The following is a 16044-nucleotide window of genomic DNA, read 5'->3' as shown; positions in this document are numbered from 1 at the left end:
CGTGCCACTGCACTCCAGCCTGGGCGACATAGGAAGACCTTGTTCAAAAATAACCCAGTGGCTTCGCTTATCTCCCAAATTCTTTCCACCTCCTACTCTTCCTGGACACAGCCAGACAAAGGCTCAGTCCAGCCCTGGGCATCACTCCGTTGCCGATGGATTTGTGGTCAGGAAAACCCTCAGAGGAGCACAGTCAAGCATGTAGGCCAAACTTTTGATTTGCAACCTATAAGCAGGGTCCTGGAGAGCGAAGCTGAGAGGAAAGCCTTTTTGCTGGCCATGGACTTCTGGTTGCTCAGTATTGTAAGGGCAGGTGGGAGCATCCAGTGGATGAGAGCAGGGGAATGGGGTACTAAGGGCAGGATTGTGAGTCTGAGTGGACATGCTCACCTCTCCACGTTTGTCCCCCAGCCCTTTGGGCCTCAACACATCTGTGCTGCTGAGGCTGGTGCAGGGCGCGGCTTCTGGGTGTATCCTGGGATGATGCAGACCCCACAAGGGACACTGCCCACATCACCATCCACTCAAGTCTCCCTGTCAGGAAAACATCCCCACGGGTCCAGGTGGCGCCCCACAGATCAGTGGCTGAGTCTGAGGATGGAGCTATGGGGTGGGAGGCATTTTCCTTTTTGAGACAAGGTCTGTCACCCAGGCTGGAGGGCGGTGGTGTGATCTTGGCTCATCATAGCCTCTGCCTCCTGGTCTCAAGGGATCCTTGCACTTCAGCCTCTGGAGTAGCTGGGAACACAGGCACACACCACCACACCCGGATAATTTTTGTATTTTTTTTTTGTAGAGACAGGTCTTGCCGTTGTTGCCCAGACTGGCCTCAAACTCCTGAGCTCAAGCAATCTGCCTGCGTCAGCCTCCCAAAGCACTGGAATTACAGGCATGAGCCATGTGCCAGACTGTTTACTTCTAGTTATCTGTATCTTCAAGTCTTTGGGCAACAAATTTACGTTGTTTTGGAAGGAAGAGCTGGGCACGGTGGTTCACGCCGGTAACCCCCAGCACTTTGGGAGGCTGAGGCAGGCAGATCACTTGAGGTCAGGAGTTTGAGACCAGCCTGGCCAAAAAAGGTTGAAAACCTGTCTCTACTAAAAATACAAAAATTAGCCTGGTGTGGTGGCATGCGCATGTACTCTCAGATACTCAAGAGGTTGAAGCGGGAGAACTGCTTGAACCCAGGAGGTGGAGGTTGCAATAAGCCAAGATGTGTCACTGCACTCTAGCCTGGGCGACAGAGGGAGACCCCTCTAAAAGGAAAAAGAATAATAAAAAGGAGAAAAACATGGAATATAATAGCTGTACCTACACCGCCCGACTACAAGGGCACCAGCTGGGTAGGAAGTTAGACCGGGGTCCTTCTCCAGTTTCAGCCCTGGCCCTCCCTCTGATCCTGGACTGGGATCCTGAATCTCGACATTGTCCCTGCAGCTCAGGGGAGGGGACAGCCTCCACGTGGGAACTAGAAACTTGCCTTACCTTGCTGGCGCACTTGCCTTACCTCACCTGGTCCTTCCAAAGGGTCTGGCGGGCTCACTGTCTGCCCCTGAGCCTGCCTCTGCCCCTGGCAATCAGGTGGAACTCTCTCAGGCTATTTTCTTACAGGTTTGCAGAGCTAAACTCCCTCAGCTCTGCATCTGTCCTGGGCCATGTTCTCCATGGAGTCCCTGGCCACAGTCACACTTGGTTGGTTCTTAAGGATGTGTCCCCAAAGCCCCACCATTTCCCACTGGGCTGAGCCTCACAGCACCTCAGCAAACCTGCCTGGGCCTTGCTGGTCACCCTTCCCGCCATGGGGTTTGCCACCAGCTTCCTAGACACTCCTCTCTCTCCCTGGCCCAAACCCTCAGGTCCTTCCCTTTGCAGTGGTTCCTGCATAATGGGGGTGTCCCTGTGTGCTGTGGCCACCATCCCAGCCCGCCGGCACTTGGGGGCCAACCCGTTTTCTCATCTTGTGCTCAAATTCTCATTCACTGGTGTGCTCCTTCCCAGGTGAACGGGACAGACCCGGGGCTGCGAGCACAGCTCATCTCCAGCTCTCACAGACTGGTTAATTCTGCCATCCCTGAAGTCCCCTACAGGTCTGAACTCCGCTTCACTGACCTCAGATCCATCAATGCACTTGTCATTTCTGCCTGTGCAGTCCCAGTCCTATGAGGTTACCACGTACTCTCATTTGCCCCTGGAGGTGTGTATGAATGGCCAGGGCTCCCCAGGTGAAGGCTGGCGTGCCCCAGCTGGGCTAAGTACTGACAGCCTCTGTGGGCTATAGGGTCAAGCCCCAGGTTCTTCCCACCCCACTGCCTCACATGCAGGCTGTGGGTCACAGCACCTCCAGGCTGGGTGACAGATACTTCTGAAAAAGGCAGAAACCACACCACCCAGAGGTCCCAGGCCTCTGTATCTTCCGAAGTGCCAAAGCCTGCAGAGCGGGGGTGAACGTGACCACTGCAGAGGTCTGATGACTCTAGCTCTTCAAACCAAGGCCAAGCACAGGGCCTCCAACGCCAGAGAGCTTGTGACACCTGCAGTGGCCAGCCAGGGCCCCGCACCGCCTTCTGCCTCACAGCCACATCCCCACCCAAACCAGGCTAGTCTGCAGAATCTACATTGAATGGATGGTGTCCCTGGCTGCCCATGTCTTTCTCATTATGGACTTTCACTTTTCATTTGCCACATGAAAGACCACTGAGATAGGCTACATCTCATTTTTCTCTTGAGGATCTCTCTTACTGAGAAATTTTTGTATTCTGGGCTATGCTGGGTTCACAATCTGACTATATCATGTGTGTATTTGTTCCTTTCCTAAAATGCTCAGCTGCAGTTCTAGAGGTAAATACTACTAGGCTTCCATTGTAGAGAGTTGAAGATCCGAGGTCTGGAGAGGTTAGTGTGTAGAAAGCTATGTTTAATAAGTGGTAAGACCATGTGGCCAGGTCAGATAAGCTGCCTTCAGATTTGACTCTTGAACTTTTACTGGATAATATCTTCTCATTATAGAAAATAAAAGAGTGAACTTAGATTTTTTTTTTCAAAATCATTGACTGTAGGAGTTCTTTCAAGATATGATGAAAAGCAGTAATTGTCTCATTTTACATTACCTCTAATTATTGCTCACTAGAAATTGATTATCTATGTGGCAACCTTTTGCATTCATCTCTGCTTTATTATGCATGAGTAGGCTTCCCTGTGAATAAGATGTGCAAGATTCAGAAATATCTTTAACTTGGTAATGCTTGTTCACAGGTACCCATCAGAAAAATATTTTGCTCATTAGCCATATGGACTCATAAGGTAAACTACAGGCAGAGACACAAAACGTGGAAAGAAGAAAGGGCTATCAGAAGTCCTGTGTCTCCTTACATTTTGCATTTCTATTCATTTGCATCTAGAATCATGAGGAATTTGAGCAAATGGGAAATGCAAAGTCCTCATCAAAGCATACCCACATTTCAGTTATCTGCATTATTGCACATTTAAATTTGTAATGCTTACATAGGTTATACAATTCAATAGGTATAAAAATGGTAAGTAACCTTTTCTCTCTCACGCCCCATTCAGTAGCTCACTTTAAATGTTGTGCCTACTTTCATAAATTATTTTCTTTATCTTATTTTTTTTTTTTGGGAGATGGAGTCTCGGCCTGTTGCCCAGGCTGGAGTGCAATGGCGAGATCTCAGCTCACTGCCACGTCCACCTCCTGGCCTTTTCTTTTTTTATGGAGATAGTGTCTCACTATGTCACTCAGACTGTAGGCTGTCCTTGGACTCCTGGGCTCAAGCAATCCTCCTGCCTCCACCTTCCAAAGTGCTGGAAGTAGAGGTGTGAGCCCCCACTCCTGGCCAAAGTGTTTTCTTTTCTTTTTGTTTTTAGACTTGGGGTTTCACCATGCTAGCCAGGCTGAATTTGAACTCCTGACCTCATGATCCTCCCGTCTTGGCCTCCCGAAGTGCTGAAATTACAGGCCTGACCCACCACTTCCAGCGGTGGATATCTGCCATCTTCTCCTTGCTTCTCTTTGTAATTTTATTATGTATTTTCTTTCTTTTCTTTTCTCTCGCTCTCTCTTTTTTTTTTTTTTTTTTTTTTTTTTTTTTTGAGATGGAGCCTCGCTGTTTCACCCAGGCTGGAGTGCAATGATGTGATCTTGGCTCACTGCAGCCTCAGTCTCCTGTGTAGCTGGGATTACAGGCACGGGCTACCTGCCACCACTCCTGGATAATTGTTGTATTTTTAGTAGAGACGGGGTTTTGCATGTTGGCCAGGCTGGTGTTGAACTCCTGACCTCAGTGTCCTTATTACATATTTTTAATATGCCTAAAGTCTGATTTTGCCTGGTGGTTCTTTTACATAATTGGAGTAATAGTCTGTATCCTGCTGCAGCTGCCTTCTTTTACTCAATATTAAGTTTTTAAGATTCACACTTAGCATTGTGTCTGCATTCTATTAGAACAGTATACCACCAGCCAGGCACGGTGGCTGACACCTATAATCCCAGCACTTTGGGAGGCCGAGGCAAGCAGATCACTTGATATCAGGAGTTCCAGGCCAGCCTAGCCAACATGGAGAAACCCCACCTCTACTAAAAATACAAAAATTAGCCAGGCGTGGCAGCATGCACCTGTAGTCCCAGCTACTCAGGAGGCTGAGGCAGGAGAATCCCTTGAACCCGCGAGGTGGAGGTTGCAATGAGCTGAGATTAGGCCACTGCACTCCAACATGGGTGACAAAGCAAGACTCTGTCTTAAAAAAAAAAAAAAATTAGGTGTGGTGATGTGTACCTGTAATCCCAGGTACTTGGGAGACTGAGGCAGGATTATCACTTGAACCTGGGAGGTGGAAGTTGTAGTGAACCCAGATTGTGCCCTCTACTCCAGCCTGGGCAACAGAGTGAGACTCAGTCTCAAAAAAAAAAAAAAAAAAAAAAAAAAAGCTAGGCGAAGTGGTTCACACCTGTAATCCCAGTACTTTGGGAGGCCAAGGCAGGTGGATCACCTGAGGTCAGGAGTTTCAGACCAGCCTCACCAACATGGTGAAACCACGTCTCCACTAAAAATACAAAACTTTGCCAGAAGTGGCAGCGTGCACCTGTAATCCCAGCTACTCAGGAGGCTAAGATAGGAGAAATACTTGAACTCGGGAGGCAGAGATTGCAGTCAGCTGAGATCACGCCACTGCACTCCAACCTGGGAGACTAAGCGAGACTCTGTCTCAAAAAATATATATTAAAAAATACAGTACACTAGTGTGTATCCCTTCATTGTTGATGGACATGTGGGTCGTATTCATTTTTGTCAGTTACAAGTGATGCTGTTGTGAACACTTTTGTATTTCTATTTGGCTACCATTAGTGTGTATTTATGTACACTATAAAGCAATAGATGAAACCATAGGTCACAGGATAAACATACTTTCAGTTTTACTTGGTATTATTGGTTTTATCCCAGTGTTAACACACCAAGCGACAGTCTTCCAAGGTCTGATAATTCCCAAATCTTCGCATTCTTGTTGACACTTAATTTTGTCAAAATTTTAATTTGAGTCTTTTGGTGGGTATGTGCCAATGATTGTGATATTAATTTACTGGGCATTTTCTTCTCTGTAACAGGCAAGATATATGTGTGGTGTGGCAGGGGTAGGAGCCCCTAGAGGTTGCATGGGCTCTGGAATCCTTCGTCATCCTATGTAAAAGGTTTGTGGGGCAGTAACTTTTTTTTTTTTTTTTTTTTTTTTTAGACAGAGTTTTGCTCTTGTTGCCCGGGCTGAAGTACAACGGCATGACCTCATCTCACTGCAACATTTGCCTCATGGGTTCAAGTGATTCTCCTGCCGCAGCCTTACAAGTAGCTGGGATTGCAGGCATGCACCACCACACCTGGCTAATTTTTTGTATTTAGTAGAGATGGGGTTTCACCATGTTCATCAGACTGGTCTTGAACTCCTGACCTGGTGATCCACCCGCCTCAGCCTCCCGAAGTGCTGGGATTACAGGCATGCACCACTGCACCCTGATATTTCCTGTGTACAGTGGTGTAGCCAGGGTGCAAAGCCATTTCTTAATGATTCTGTCATCTAAATATTATGTTTTCTTGCTTCCCTTTGAGATATGCTCATTCTTCCATATAATTAAACAATCTCAATTACTCTTGAGGGAGCATAAAATCCTCACTGTCTAATCATGGGTCCTTTCAAATTATTTGTTGACTTGTGTTTAAAATATGAAAAAAAGAATGCAGATTTTGTTTTCTTCTTACTGTTTAACCTGAACAAAATGTCATAGATACCTCCTGGCCTGTTGCTAAACCAAGAAGAGTCACTTGGATAATGATCAAGACAGGAGGGAAACCACATTGATAATTTATCATTAAACTATCATTACACAGATGGAACTCATCAATGATGCTTACAAAAAATTGGGTCATTTGTGCAAAAGTGTAGAGAGAATATAGGAGATGTTTCAACTGAAGAGAAAATGCTACAGAAAATAATTACAAAAAATTAAGATGTGAACACAAATTCAGAGATTCAGGAGCACAAAGGGCTAAGTTAAGGGAAAAAGAGTTATCAATATTTTCTTATTCATTATGGAGAGCAGGATGAATTCTTAAAAGGTCAAGTAATTGTGAGTCTGATAAACTGATGATGATTTGTATTTCTAATGTAAATGGTTTTGAATTTATAGTCATTTCTATTTCCTTTAGACTAATGACCATGAGTTTGATTGACAAACTATGTGTGTTCATCATACTATGTGTTAAAATAAGTCAAACAATTTTTATCTTGTATTTGTTTTCATTTCATTTTAGTTTAGTTTCTTTGGGCCAGGGTCTCACTCTGTCATCTAGGCTGGAAGTGCAGTGGCATGATCACATGTCACTGCAGCCTCGACATCTCCAGGCTCAGGTGATCCTCCTGCCTCAGCCTCCCAAGTAGCGGGGACTACAGGTTAGAGCCACCATGCCTGGCTAATTTTTGTATTTTTTTTTTAGAGATGGGGTTTTGATGTGTTCTTCAGGCTGGTCTCAAACTCCTGGACTCAAGCGATCTGCCCATCTTGGTCTCACAAAGTGCTGAAATGACAGGCATGCACTACTGCCCCTGGCCTGTTTCCGTTTTTTTATTTGGCTGATTCATTGAGACACATAATTATCAAGTCAAATCTCACTATTTCCTTAGCATTTCTCTTCTGTTTAGCTTAGAAAAATCTATTCCTAAGTTAATATTTTAAAATATATACGATTAGTTAGGTGTGGTGGCATGCACCTGTAATCCCAGCTACTTGGGAGGTTGAGGCAGGAGAGTCATTTGAACCCGGGAGACAGAGGTTGCAGTGAGTCGAGACCGTGCCACTGCACTCAAGCCTGGGCAACGAGTGAGATGCCATCTCAATAAACAAAAGCAAAAACCAAAACAAAAACCAAGGTTTTCTCCAGATCATTTTTAGATTTAATTATTCAGTCTGTTTTGACTATATGTCAAAACAGAATTCAGTAAATACAACTTCACTCCTACACACTATTAGTCAATGTACCTTACACAATTTATTGAATAAATCAGTTAATTCCCAACAGCATCAAAAGTAACATTTCCTATTGTAAATTAATGTAGGCATTATGGAAAATAATATGGAGATTCATCAGAGAAACAGAATAGAACTACTGTATGTTCCAGCAATCCTACCTGTGGGTATATAGCTAAAGGAATTGAAATCAGCATACAGAAGAGATAACTGCACTACCGTATTCACTGCAGCATTCTTCATAATAGCTAAGGTATGGAAGCAACCTAGGAGGCCAGCATTGGGTGAATGGATAAAGAAAATGTGATATATACACACACACACACACACACACACACACACACACGAGAATACTATTCACTCTTTTATTTTTATTTTTATTTTTATTTTGATACATAGTTTCGCTCTTGTTGCCCAGGCTGGAGTGCAAAGGCACAATCTCAGCTCACCACAACCTCCATCTCCCTGGTTTGAGATTCTCCTACCTCAGTCTCCTGAGTAGCTGGAATTACAGACATGCATCACCACACCCGGCTAATTTTGTATTTTTAGTAGAGATGGGGTTTCTCCATGTTGGTCAGGCTGGTCTCCACTTCCCGACCTCAGGTGATCCTCTCACCTCAGCCTCCCTAAGTGCTAGGATTACAGGCATGAGCCACTGTGCCTGATCTTACGATTTACTTTTTTTTCTTTTTTTTTTTTTCCTTTGAGATAGAATTTCCCTCTTGTTGCCCAGGCTGCAATGGTGTTATCTCCATCACTGCAACCTCCGCCTCCTAGGTTCAAACGATTCTCCTGCCTCAGCCTCCCAAGTAGCTGGGATTACAGGTGCCCGCCACCACGCCCAGCTAATTTTTGTATTTTTAGTAGAGAGAGGCCTTCGCAATATTGCCCGTACTGGTCTCGAACTCCTCCTGAGCTTGAGTGATCCACTTGTCTCAGCCTCTGAAAGTGCTGGGATTACAGGCGTGAGCCACAGCATCCAGCCAAAAACACAGAGAGGTGTATTAATAGTCTGAAGCATTGCAAAATACTGCTGAGAATACAGTTCACTAATATCATCATCATAGAGTACAAAATACATTCTGGTATTATTAAAAATATCATAGCTCTAACACATACACAGAACACTCATTCTATTAGAAATTATAGCAATATTATTGACAACCACTTTTATAGCTGTCATTGTAAACTCAAAGACAAGAAATAAATTCATCATCAGAAAACATAAAACAAGTACTTAGCCTTATTGTTGAGAAGCCTAAAGTTGTCTTTTACTGAATGACACCTCAGTTCTTGGGATAAGGTTGAAACAGCACCTGGAAGGACAGCTTTAACTTGAAAATGGTTTTATTTTTAGAGTTGTCGTGTTATAAAAGCTATTCTCACATAGCCAAGCTGTTGGACAGAGACCAGGTTTCATGAAAGATTTTCATCAAGTGTTTCACATTTTCCTCACTGCAACCCCAAACAATGGCAAATGCTTCATAAGCCCCTGTAAATGCTGATTCAGCTGATAAATTAATAAAATTCTCTTTCTTTAGGCCGGGTGTGGTGGCTCACACCTGTAATCCCAGCACTTTGGGAGGCCGAGGCAAGCGGATCATGAGGTCAGGAGGTCGAGACCATCCTGGCTAACACGGTGAAATCCCGTCTCTACTAAAAATACAAAAAATTAGCCAGGCGTGGTGGCACGCACCTGTAATCCCAGATACTTTGGAGGCTGAGACAGGAGAATTGCTTGAACCAGGGAGGAGGAGGTTGCAGTGAGCCAAGATTGCACAACTGCACTGCAGCCTGGGTGACAGAGCAAGACTCCATCTCAAATAAATAAATAAAATAAAAATAAAAAATTAAATAAAATTCTCCTTTTTTAAAGTCCTAAGCCAGAAAATATTTAAAATTGTTAATAGGAACGAATGGACATGGCTGGACCACCCAAAGATTCTCCTATTCCAGGGTCACCTTCAAAGAGAAAATATCAATTTCATTGGGTTTCTTGCTTACCCAGGTCAAGAGTTACCAATACCAAGACAGCCAACTGCACAGAGATTGGACCTAGAGCAGCAGGAGGTGGTATATAAGTCACAGATACTAGAGAAAATTGAGAGAGGGAGCAGAAAAGTGATTCATCTGTATCAGGTGTGGTCTGCAAGTTGTAAGATGTAGAATGTAGCTGGTGGATAGAGTAACAGAATTAGAAAAATTTAATGTTCATTCAAGTTTATTTTATGAACTAACCAAACAGTCACACATGGATATTGACAGTAGGTGGAAAGATCAGAGCAGAAATAGCACCTTTGGCACATAGTTATTGGGATTGAGGGAGAATTCATTTTAGCTTTAATTTTAAAATAGATTTAATTACGTTTATTTTAATTAATTATTGTAAAGCTTTTAATTTTAAAAAAGGTTTTAATTTTTATTGTGGCAAAATATACGTAACATAAAATTTGCCATTTTAACCATTTTTAAGTGCATAGTTCAATGTCACTAAATACAGTCACCTGATTGTACAATCATCACCACCATCCATCATCTCTAGAGCTTTTTCCTTTTTAATTTCTGAAACTGAAACTCTGTACCCATTAAACAATATCCCATCATTACTCTCTCCTCCAAGTACCTGGGAACCATCATTCTACTTTTGGTTTCTATGAATATGACACTCTAGATACCTCATATAAGTGGAGTCATGCAGTATTAGTTTTTTGTATCCAGTTTCTTTCACTTAGCATTATGTCAAGGTTCATCCATGTTGTAGCATGTGTCAGAATGTCCCTTTTTAAGGCTAAGTAATATCCCACTGTATGTCTGTACCACATTTTGTTCATCTATTTCCCTGTCAATGACTGCTTCCACCTTTTGGCTATCATGAATAATGTTGTTATGCACATAACTTTGCAAATATCTGTTGAAGTCCCTGCTTTCAAGTTTTGTGGGTTTAAACCCAGAAGTTGACTTGCTGACTCATACGGTAATTCTAGGTTCCATTTTTAATTTATTTTTGAGATGGAATCTCTCTCTGTTGCCCAGGCTAGAGTGAAGTGGCATGATCTCAGCTCACTGAGACCTGCGCCTCCCAGGTTCAAGTGATTCTGCTACCTCAGCCTCCTGAGTAGCTAGGATTACAGGCACACACCTCAACGCGTGGCTAATTTTTATATTTTGAGTAAAGACGGGATTTCACTTTGTTGGTAAGGCTGGTCTCGAACTCCTGACCTTGTGATCTCCCCACGTCAGCCTCCCAAAGTGCTGGGATTACAGGCATGAGCCACCGCACCCAGCCTAGGTTCCTTATTTTTTAAAAAAAATTTAGGAACCACTGCACTCTTTTCCATTATGACTATAGCAATGTAGAGTCCACTAGCAATGCACAAGAGTTCTGATTGGCTACATCCTCACCAACACTTACTATTTCCTGGATTTTTGATGATTGCCGTCTGAATGAGTATGAAGTGGTATCTTATTGTGGTGTTGATTTGCATTTCCTTAATCAGTGATGTTGAGCATCTTTCATGTGTTTCATGGCCATTTGTGTATCTTCTTTGGGAAAATGTCTATGTAAGTCCTTTGCCTATTTTTTAGTTGGGTTGTTTATTTATTGCTGAGCTGTAGGAATGTTTTATATATTCTGGATATTGATGCCTTATCAAAGATATCATTTGAAATTTTTTTTCCATTCTGCAAGTTGCCTTTGATTACACAAGTTTTAAATTTTGATGAAATCCAATTTACTTTCAAGTAAATTGTTGTTTGTTTGCTTTTTGTTGTAACCATACAGCCAACCTTCATGCTCTTCTCCCTTCCCATGCTTTATTATTGCCGTCTCCAGAGGGCTTGACTCTGAGTAAAGAAAAACAGACACCAGTTGAATTTTTATGGAATAGAGGAACTGTGGGAAAGAAACAGGTGGAAGAGTCATGGGGTTAAAACCAGGGTCAGGAGAAGACAGGTCAGAGGATGGGCTTTACTTTCAAGCCTCCTGAGTAGCTGGGACTGCACATATGTGCCTCCACACCAGCTTACATTTATCTTTAAACAAGGGTTTGACCCCTTTTTGAAATTTATTTGTGTTAAGGCATGTACTCTAAGTGATATGGCAGGCTCATTTTAGACCGTCGGACAATTTGATCTCTGGACCACCATTTGCCATTTGTGATCTGCTCTCCTACGAAATTCAAGTGTTGCCCATGCTTTTGGTGTCAGAAAACTTTTAGTTTATAATTTTAAGTATATCATGTCTCCTGCCTCATATGTACCACTGGACAATGTCCCTTTTATGTGCTCAACTTCTGTCAGAGATAAATGTATTTTGAAGCGGAGAACAAAGATAATTGCAAAATTGGCCTGGAGAACTAAGATAATTATGAAAGTTCCAGGTACAAAGAGAGAGGGTTCAATATGTCAGCAGTTCTTTACCAATCCATCCTAGAAGTCTTGTTTTAGGATTGCCTAAATAATGCAGGGAATGTGTGCAAGACACACAAGTGTTCCAGAAACATGTAAACAAGGTACAGAGAAGAGGATAAGATAAAATAATATGAATTAAGATTATTAGGAAAACCTTGTTCAGAAGATTGCCTACAGAGGCAAAAGGGACAGTTTCACTTTGCTGAGGGAAATAGGGTGGTAAGAACCCTCGTGGGGAAGACCCGCACTTACACTGACACAGAGAGAAGGTGTAAAATAACTTCATGGGAGAGCATTAGGCTGAGATAGCTCCCATGGCCTGGGTTCCTACATAGACAAAATGAACCAAGCTTCACCCGTCACAAGTGGCCAGCTGAGTATTAGCTTTGTGATGAGAGACCTTCCACCGGGATAGTTCAAATAATGCAATTGCACAAATTTTTGCCGATCAAATAATTTCTCTAGTTTGCTTCTACATTCACCCTATAAAACGTTCCCTACAAACACCTTTAGTATATCCTCCAATCACTTCCAGTTTGGAGCTGCCTGATCCAGGAAACTCTGTTTGTTCAAATGCCCTCTTTAAAATTTTAATATGCTTAAGTTTATCTATTTTTTTCTTTTTAAAAATTGAGATAGGATCTTCCTATGTTGCGCAGGCTGGTCTTGAACTCCTGAGCTCAAGGGATCCTGCCACTTCAGCCTCCTGAGTAGCTGGGACTATAGACATGTGCCTCCACACCAAGCTGACATTTATCTTTAAACAAGGGTTTGACCCTTTTTGAAATTTGTGTTAAGGCATGTACCCTAAGTAATATGGCAGGCTCATTTTAGACCGTCGGATACTCCAGTCTCTGGACCACCATTTGCCATTTGTGACCTGCTCTCCTAAGAAATTCAAGTGTAATTCAAGTTAGTTCACCCTCTGCTGATCAGGGGAGGTTGCTGTGGGTGCAAGTTCAAGACAGGGATTCACACTTTCCTACCAACTCCTCTGGAGACTCAACAGGACAAATCTGGCCCTCTGGGGACCTAGGACAGAGAAAGGCATCCACCTGGGGCTGAATCACTGAATTTCTTCCCAGGCCTATGCCCTCTGTATATGAAGACACTGATGCTGGGTAGACATTCATCAAAGACATGTGTCCCCTACCATCTGGTCCCTTCACTGCATATCTCCTGGTCATTTCTGCTGACCCTGTGCTGACCTTGGAGAAGCGAAGCCTGCTCCCAAGGCGCCTAGACTTTGTGCTGTTTCACAATCACACAGTTTCATCTGGGATAGGAGATGGGAGGAAAATCAGCAGTGATTACTGTTCCACTCTGAGGGTCTCTAGATAATTTGATCATTGCCTCCCAGGGCTTTATTACCTGGTCAGTCTCCTGGAGAGATGAGAAATATTTCCACTGAGGATAGGATGCACTGCCTGACATGAACTTATTGCAAGATAAATCTCCCACCTGGTGGAGAAGGGCCATCTGCCTTCTGCTCAGACCTGCTGCTTATGGCTTGAGTGCTCATGACAGGTACACAAGTCTTCCACTCCAAAGCCCAGGCCAGGGAAGAGGTGGCTTTACCAGTGGAGGGCGCCAGACTCTATGATGGGCCAGGAAGTGGAATGCAGCCTCCTGAGCAGATGTGGTAGTGACAGGGATACTGAGTGGCAGGGAGAGTGAGATTATTGTTATATAAAGCATTCATCATGGTATTTAACTGATGACACCTTGAAGCCATGAAATTCACTAAAATCAATCTGTTGTAGATCATCTGTGATTTGTAATTTTGTAATTTGCTTTTTGCTTTTTCTTTCTAGCAAAAATTCCTTGTAGCCAGCATGATGGGAACTGAGAGAGATGGTGCCAGCCTAGTAAATGATACAAGTTTCTAGTTGAGTGTTTCCATAAATTTCCATAAATTAGCCACACAAGCCTTTATAAAGGGTCAAAATCCCATCCTCTGACCTGTCTTCTCCTGACCCTCATTTTAACCCCATGACTCTTCCACCCATTTCTTTCCCACAGCTCCTCTATTCCATAAAAATTCAACAGGTGTCTGTTTTTCTTAAATCAGAGTCAAGCCTTGTGGAGAGGGCAATAATAAAGCATAAGAAGGGAGAAGAGCATGAAGGTTGGCTGTATGGTTACAACAAAAAGCAAACAAAACACAAAAACTAATAAATCACATTGCATGCAAGTGAGTCTACCAGGAATTTTTGTTGAATTTATAATATTTTTAGGAAGAAAACAAGTAACTATGATTTTTATTTTACAGATAGAAAACCTAAGATGTATAAATTTTTTCCCAAAGTCACACTGTTAGAAACAAATTGAGCAGCATAATATTAGATATCTTTGGAAAGAATGGGGAGAATAAACAAACTGTTCATGGAACTTGAGTCTTCTGACTTCCAGATCAGATTCCCTTAAAAATGCTATTCCTTTTATAAAGTCCTCAGTCTTTATGTCAAAATGGAAATGCACCAGTCTGGGCAACTTAAGACTCCATCTCTACAAATATATATTTTTTTAATTAGCCAGGCCTGTTGGTGGCCAGGCTGGTCTTAAACTCCTGAGCTCAAGGGATCCTCCTGCCTCAGCCTCCTGAGTGGCTGGGACTACGGACATGTGCCTCCACACCCAGCTTACATTTATCTTTAAGGTTTGACCCCTTTCTGAAATTTCCTTGAATTAAGACATGAGCCGTAAGTGATATTGCAGCCTCATTTTAGGCCGTCAGACATTTTGGTCTCTGGACCTGTAGTCCCAGCTACTTAGGAGGCTGAGGCCAGATGATCACTAGAGCCTGGGAGGTTGAGGTTTTGTGAGCCATGATCATGCCACTGCACTCCTGCCTGGGCAACAGAGTGAGACCCTGTCTCAGAAGTAGATGCAGCTGGAGTCTGAATACACTAATTGCTAATCTGTGCTATAGGCACGTTAATGATTCATTCATCTTTGAAAATGTCATCTACTTCTTTAAGTCAGTTGGTGTCCTGAAACATGATACTGGTTGCCTAATACCTACAGTTGCCATTCAATATCCTTCTTTCTTTTTTTTTTTCCAAAGAAATAGCAGAGGCCGGGCGCGGTGGCTTAAGCCTGTACTCCCAGCACTTTGGAAGGCTGAGACAGGCGGATCACGAGGTCAGTAGATCGAGACCATCCTGGCTAACACGGTGAAACCCCGTCTCTACTAAAAAATACAAAAAACTAGCCGGGTGAGGTGGCGGGCGCCTGTAGTCCCAGGTACTCGGGAGGCTGAGGCAGGAGAATGGCGTAAACCCGGGAGGCAGAGCTTGCAGTGAGCCAAGATCGCGCCACTGCACTCCAGCCCGGGCGACAGAGCGAGACTCTGTCTCAAAAAAAAAAAAAAAGAAAAAAGAAATAGCAGAGATAATGACCTTATCATTTTAGTGAGGGTTTTATTTGCCATCTGTAAACATTTATATAATACATCATTTGATCTAAAAAAGGTTTGCTAAATGAAAAAGCATGCCACGCTCATGGAATAGAAGGATCGATATCGTTAAAATGGCCATACTGCCCAAAGCAATCTATGATTCAATGCTATTCCTATCAAATTACTACCATCATTTTTCACAGCAGAAACTATTCTAAAATTTGCATGGAATCAAAAAAGAGCCCAAATAGCCAAAGCAATCCTAAGCAAAAAGAACCAAGCTGGAAGCATTACATTACTTGACTTCAAACTATACTATAAGCCTACAGTACCCAAAACAGCATGACACTGATATTAGCAGAGACCAATGGAACAGAATAAAGAGCTCAGAAATAAATCCACACACCTACAGCCATCTGATCTTTGACAAAGTCAACAAAAATAAGCATTGAAGAAAGGACTCCCTAATCAGTAAATGGTGCTGGGAAAACTGGCCAGCCATAGGTGGAATGAAACAGGAACCTTTCCTTTCACTATATTAGAAAATTAAAACGGATTAAAGATTTAAATGTCAACCTCAAACTATAAGAATTCAAGAAAGTCTGGGAAATACCATTCTGGACATCCACCTTGTGAAAGAATTTATGACTAAGTCCTCAAAAGCAATTGCAACAAAAACAAAAATTGATAATGGGGACCTAACTAA

At 43.0% G+C, this 16044-nt stretch overlaps 1 protein-coding gene across 2 annotated transcripts in view; it reads left to right on the top strand.

Moving 5' to 3' along the window:
- Positions 1 to 7072, top strand: part of LOC139361351 (centromere protein I-like) — a 59720-nt gene extending 52648 nt beyond the window's left edge. Inside the window, exon 7 of one of the 2 annotated variants that reach the window (XR_011618916.1) lies at positions 5743 to 7072. The gene's annotated coding sequence lies outside the window, so the exon portion shown is untranslated. The remainder of the gene's footprint in view (positions 1 to 5742) is intronic. The other variant, XR_011618920.1, reaches the window with a different exon arrangement.
- Positions 7073 to 16044: the final 8972 nt, after the last annotated feature.

This window comes from Macaca nemestrina, unplaced genomic scaffold (genome assembly GCF_043159975.1).
Source record: "Macaca nemestrina isolate mMacNem1 unplaced genomic scaffold, mMacNem.hap1 Scaffold_44, whole genome shotgun sequence".
Classification (NCBI taxonomy): Eukaryota; Metazoa; Chordata; class Mammalia; order Primates; family Cercopithecidae; genus Macaca; species Macaca nemestrina.
Note: the sequence above shows the minus strand (reverse complement) of the source record. Positions and strands in the feature narration are given on the sequence as shown.